Source organism: Lolium rigidum, chromosome 4 (assembly GCF_022539505.1).
Source record: "Lolium rigidum isolate FL_2022 chromosome 4, APGP_CSIRO_Lrig_0.1, whole genome shotgun sequence".
Taxonomy (NCBI): Eukaryota; Viridiplantae; Streptophyta; class Magnoliopsida; order Poales; family Poaceae; genus Lolium; species Lolium rigidum.
In genome coordinates, this window is record NC_061511.1 from 174,135,233 (window position 1) to 174,140,482 (window position 5,250).

General features: G+C 42.4%; 2 long non-coding RNA genes across 3 annotated transcripts; both read left to right on the top strand.

The window, feature by feature from the left end:
* Nucleotides 1-889: 889 nt before the first annotated feature.
* LOC124650490 lies at nt 890-1,734 on the top strand. The gene is made up of 3 exons (XR_006987016.1): nt 890-1,008; nt 1,233-1,493; nt 1,575-1,734. It is a non-coding gene; the product is annotated as an uncharacterized LOC124650490 (long non-coding RNA).
* Nucleotides 1,735-1,824: 90 nt separating this feature from the next.
* LOC124647757 lies at nt 1,825-4,473 on the top strand. 2 transcript variants are annotated; one of them, XR_006986429.1, is made up of 3 exons: nt 1,825-1,982; nt 2,208-2,478; nt 2,996-3,110. It is a non-coding gene; the product is annotated as an uncharacterized LOC124647757 (long non-coding RNA). The 2 variants fall into 2 exon arrangements; XR_006986428.1 differs by lacking the exon at nt 1,825-1,982 and adding an exon at nt 3,962-4,473 and having other exon boundaries at nt 2,179-2,478; nt 2,996-3,078.
* The last annotated feature ends 777 nt before the right edge of the window (nt 4,474-5,250 follow it).

The window sequence follows — 5,250 nt, forward strand, 5'->3', positions numbered from 1 at the left end:
TCCCGAGGTTTTTCCTGAAAGTTGGATTTCTGCACAAAAACGAGACACCAGAACAGTTCTGCTGAAAACAGCGTTAGTCCGTGTTAGTTGCATCCAAAATACACAAATTAGAGGCAAAACAATAGCAAAAGTGTTCGGGAAAGTAGATACGTTTTGGACGTATCAAAAGCCACATGGGTATTTTCATATAAGTAAATAAGCTTGTTAAGTATATAGACGTGCAAAGGTAAATACATTATTTCATGGCAAAACATGGAGAATAAGTAAGTGCGAGACCCCTAGCGAGATGGCTGGGCTATCCACGTGGTGCGCTTGGGTTGGGAGAAAAAACTCCGATGTGTACTGCATCGCATCTGTACTACGCGAGCGGAAAGAAGGCCCGAACATACTTATAAAAAAAGAAAAGAAAAAAGGCACGAACATTTGCTTTCTCTGACCACGCTCTAGCCTTCCCAAACCCTATTTTTTTTTGTCCCGTCCAACTCTTCTTGGCGGCGGCCACCGGGAGTAGCACATCGAGCGGGCAGCCGGCGGCGGGGAACGTCGGGTTCCATTGTGGTGGTGAAGAACGCCGTTCGCTTCGCCCATGATGTTGTCGTCGAGGAGCGTGGGCACCCGAGTCCCCCCTGGCATCACATATGCCTCACGCGGTACGCCGGTGCGGAGAGCCGTGAGATCTCCACTGGCGGACCGGCCGCTGCTGGGGAAGATCTAGGCGGCGGAGCCTGTCTCAGTACAACGGGCCGAGTGTCGGTCTCTTCTCCTCCAAGAGGCTGTCGCCGCCTGTATGGACGACCGCCACTCGGGATTCCTGGGCCGCCACTCCGTGCTCCTGGCCGCGTCCTCCGAGGACGAAGAAGAGAGCATGGCCTCGTGGGGGCTAGCTCACCGAGGATTGTGGCTACGCCAACTTCTCCAACCTCATAGCCTAGGAGATGGGGTGTGCTCCAGCGACTCCAGCCTGTTCGGGAGGACGGGGACCTGCACGGCAACCGAGTTGACGACGAGGTAATGTCGCGGTGTGTTGGACGGGCGTCTGCCAGGAAATGCTCCCGTGCTAAAAAAATGCTCCTGTAGCATGCTGCTGGATATTTTGCGCTGAAGATTAGCAATAACTGAATTATGTTGGTTAATATTTCAATTTGTATACATTGTTTATAATCAGACGTTTGTGCAGATGCTTAGTTTTTCTGGCAAAAGTAAGAATCTAATTTAACTCTTATATTTATCAGGAACAACACGCTGATGAGCACAGATTTGGATTTTGGGCCACCCAGTGCTCCCCACAACACAAGATCGGTAGGAGCATCACAATTTCAACGCATTTGGTGATATCAGAGACCACTTCTTTTTTCAAACACAGTTTGTTCTTATTTTCTTTTGCGTGGAAGCACTTGATATGCAAACAGCAAACCCGAAAGAGGCTTTGAGAGGATTAGCTTATCATCAGTGGCAGATATATTGGCTCAAGATGTTCATGAACTTCCTACGAGGTACAGTCTGAGATCATAATTTACATGTACGAGAAGCTTGCATCTCATTGTCCTGTTCCATAATAAGAAATTGCAATTCAGATCAAATGTTCATGAATATGGTCTTCAAATGTTTTACATCAAGACCAATTTACTAGCTCAGATACCAAGCTTCACAACTAAGTGTGTTACTTGCTACCCATCTGTGGAAGTATGGTAGCAGAAACATAAATGCAAGTACCAGCCATGTCCCAACCAAGAAAACCCACATCATAGTTACTATCAAGTTTGTCCGAAACTTTGCCTCGCTTGGTTTTTCGGGTAAGTGTTGTCGTCGTTGGGTTGGGTCATTTTTTCGACATCGAAAGAAAGGCCGTGGATTTTGTGCAGCTGGTGCCAATGCATGTGAATATTGATAATGATAATGCCTTCTCTACATTTCAAAGCTTGTGGAGCAAACAAATTTCCCCATAGCCGCCAGTTTTCAGGGACTATGAGATCCTCTATGTTGTATGTCCAGTCTGCATTCTTTCTTGTGCCCCTGAATCTCTTATTTGGTTATTTGTGTCCGGTAAATGCTACCAGCTCAGCTACTTTAGTCCATTGTACTTGTTGTCATTTGAGTGATCTCATAAACATCGGTGGATTCGAGTGTGTTATGCTCATTATCTCTCACTGTTAAGCATTTTGTACTTCTGCACCAAGAGTTTCACCAAAGGCTTGGATTTTCTTCAGGGCTTCCTCCTTCTCCCCCTTCAGCACTAGATGGTGTTGGTAATGGTGAATTTGGAATTATCAGAAATGCAAGGGCAATGAAGCCAATAGGTGATGATGTTGGAATGCCCAAAAGAAAAGCTAATGGGAGCCTAATTTGATGTTTTATCCACTGTTATAGCATTGATTGTTTGCAATGCGGATGCATGGTTGCTGCTCAAGTTCAGGGATTCAGATGACATGGCTCAAAGATATCCACATAGTGCAATTCCAAAATTGTCCTGGTCTTCTGGTATGTGTTATCACTCTTCTAATCTCTATAAATTCACCATTGTGTGATGTCTTATGCTTTAATTGTTTGATTGACAACAGAACAATAATTGCATATTTTCAGTCAAGTGATGCCAACTGATTATTGAAATTCAATGTTACCTATAGAGAAGTATTTTCTCGTAAAGCCATAAGAATTTTGACTAGATGTTAGCGTGCAAGTTGAACTCTTCTTATTGACAAAGCTAACCATGTTTTGTTTAAATTTAACTCACAACATGAGTATTTTTGAAAGGGCCAGAGCCAGATTTATTAAGGGTGTAGTGAAAAATGTACAAAACAAGAAGCAGGCTAAGGATATATATATTGTTAGTTCTCTGTGGTGTATAATTGATGACGGGAAAATACTTGTGGTACTAGATCATTGGCATTCAGTTTGTTATGGTTTGCTAAAGAATTTATTTGTGCTATTTACTGCTTCAAAATTTGCAATCGACATCAGTGTTTGTTAATACTGAGACGAATCTTGCTGTGTGCAGAACTTGGATAGAGGAGGTTATTCTGAAGTAAGTGTGGGAAAAAAAGCCCTGAATAGATCAAAGAAATACATAAGATGTCGCAGGTTGCACCATGTTCTCGTGCTATTGCTATATTTGTTTAGTAGCCCGATATTAGTAAGTGCTTCATTTTTTAGCTTTCATATTAGTAGTCTGAGAAAGAATATATTGGTGTTTTGTTTTGTGTATTCATGCTTAATAATATTCAAGTAGTAAGGGAAAGAAATTTTCCTTGAGTCACAGGCCGTTGGTGCTCTTTAGTGGCTGTTTTTTTTTTTAGTTTCATACGTTGTCAACTTACTTTTTCCTTGAGAATGGTATTTCTGGTAGTTTATTGTTCAAGTAGTATGGGAAATAAATTGGTTGGCAATTTTCCTTTTCTTTGTCCCCTCCATTCTCCATGTTGCACACATTATGTCATGCTTTAGTCCTGTACTCCTTGATTACAATAAATTACTGTTGCTTCTCCTTGTATAAGGTTGTAAAATGTCAGTTGAGCTATCAGCTACTTCCATCACATGCATAGTGAATTCATGCATGGTGAATGGTGATGCCATCAATCTCCCTAGAGTGAAAATGGTTAGTCTCTGCATGCCGGTTCACCTTACTTTGGTATGGTGGAGTGAACAAAAAAACCTACTGTCTTTGCTAATTGCCACCATACTTCCTGAAATTTTAATAGTCAGGATCCCTATTCACGTGAAATGTTCCCTGCCATGAACCTGGTCAATTTATTATAAGTAATGACATGATCTCCTCGAGCACATTGTCTTATGCATCTCGCTATTATCAAATAGTCTCGTCGGATGATACTTTTCATTTGCTCCGTTGTTTCTCACTCTTAATTGCATGGAATATCTGCCTCCCTAAATATCATCCTTGAAAGTAACGGTGTTATTTTCTTTACACCATCTAGCTAACTTATGTATCTTTTACTGGTATCGACAGGCAAGATTTGTGATGTTGTACAAGTGCTTGGGAAGGACGTGCTATCAACATCAGCGATTGTGGCGACCTGTCCTGTGTGTCACAGGTACTGTTTCTACTCCTCCTTGAACCACAATTCCGAGAATATTTCCTTACACCGTACTTCTTCTTCAAGTACGCCGAGAAAGCTGTTGCAGCAACGAACAAAGGGCTTAACTTTTCCGGCCACACGATGGAGACAGGGGGGCTGTGTTCAAGATCCGGCAGGCCATCTGCCCAAGAGTGTCCTGAAGCCCACGACGCTACCCAAATCCACCTTCAAGGTTGTGGCTGCTTATTTCTGATGGTAGAGAAGCAAGAGCAACTAGAGTTTGAAGTCGCCTTATTCGCAACCACTGGCAAATAGAAGCCTGCATTCTCAGTTCCTCTTGTAGATATATGTGTGCTGGAAACAAAGAGCAACCTGGGTGTCATGTCCTTTTCCTCTGCTGTTGCAAACTTTTTTGTGTTGGAAACTGCACATCTTTGTTGTTTGTTTTGGTTATGTGCTTGATGTGTTGGTTGATGAAATAGAGTAGACTGACTTTTACTGCTGTTATGGTGTTGACCTAGGAAATTCGTGTTGCTCCTTGATTGGACCGCAAAGGACCAGCGAGGAGGCGCCCCATGGGGCGCCCCAACCACTAGTAGTGTGAAAAGACACATTACATATACAACCGGAGGACAAAGCAAACAACAAGAGCGCCAACAATAAATGTAGACTGTCGATAATGTGATACATGTTACACTCTTTTTGGATCTATCGAGGGGCCTCACGGGACATGGAAGAATTAACAAGTCCAAGCTACAAATTTAATCCACTTGACAGCAGCGATGAACAACTCAATGCCTGCCTAGGAAGCCAACTACAAGTAATGCATATCAAAACAAATTTCAAGTCACAGGCACTAACCAAACCTATGTGGTTTTCGCATGGACAGAAAAGTACTCAAATCAACTGCGAATTCAGCAATTTCATCTCCCACGGTCCCATTCCACTATCAATACTCCATATAACCTTAAAGGCGGCATGGTCTGATATTATGTTATATTTAAGTTGTGGTTGACATACTGAATTCTACTGGTTGAAATACTGAATTTAGTACACTCGCATTTGTTGCACTCTAAATCATGTTCCTAGTCGTTATACAGTACGATGCCTCAATGAATCTTCCATTCTAATAACTAGACAAAATACTAAATCACCATTGACCTTGAACACAGTGAAGAATCAACAAAAAAATGTAAATAAGGGGAAGGAGGAGGGAGGT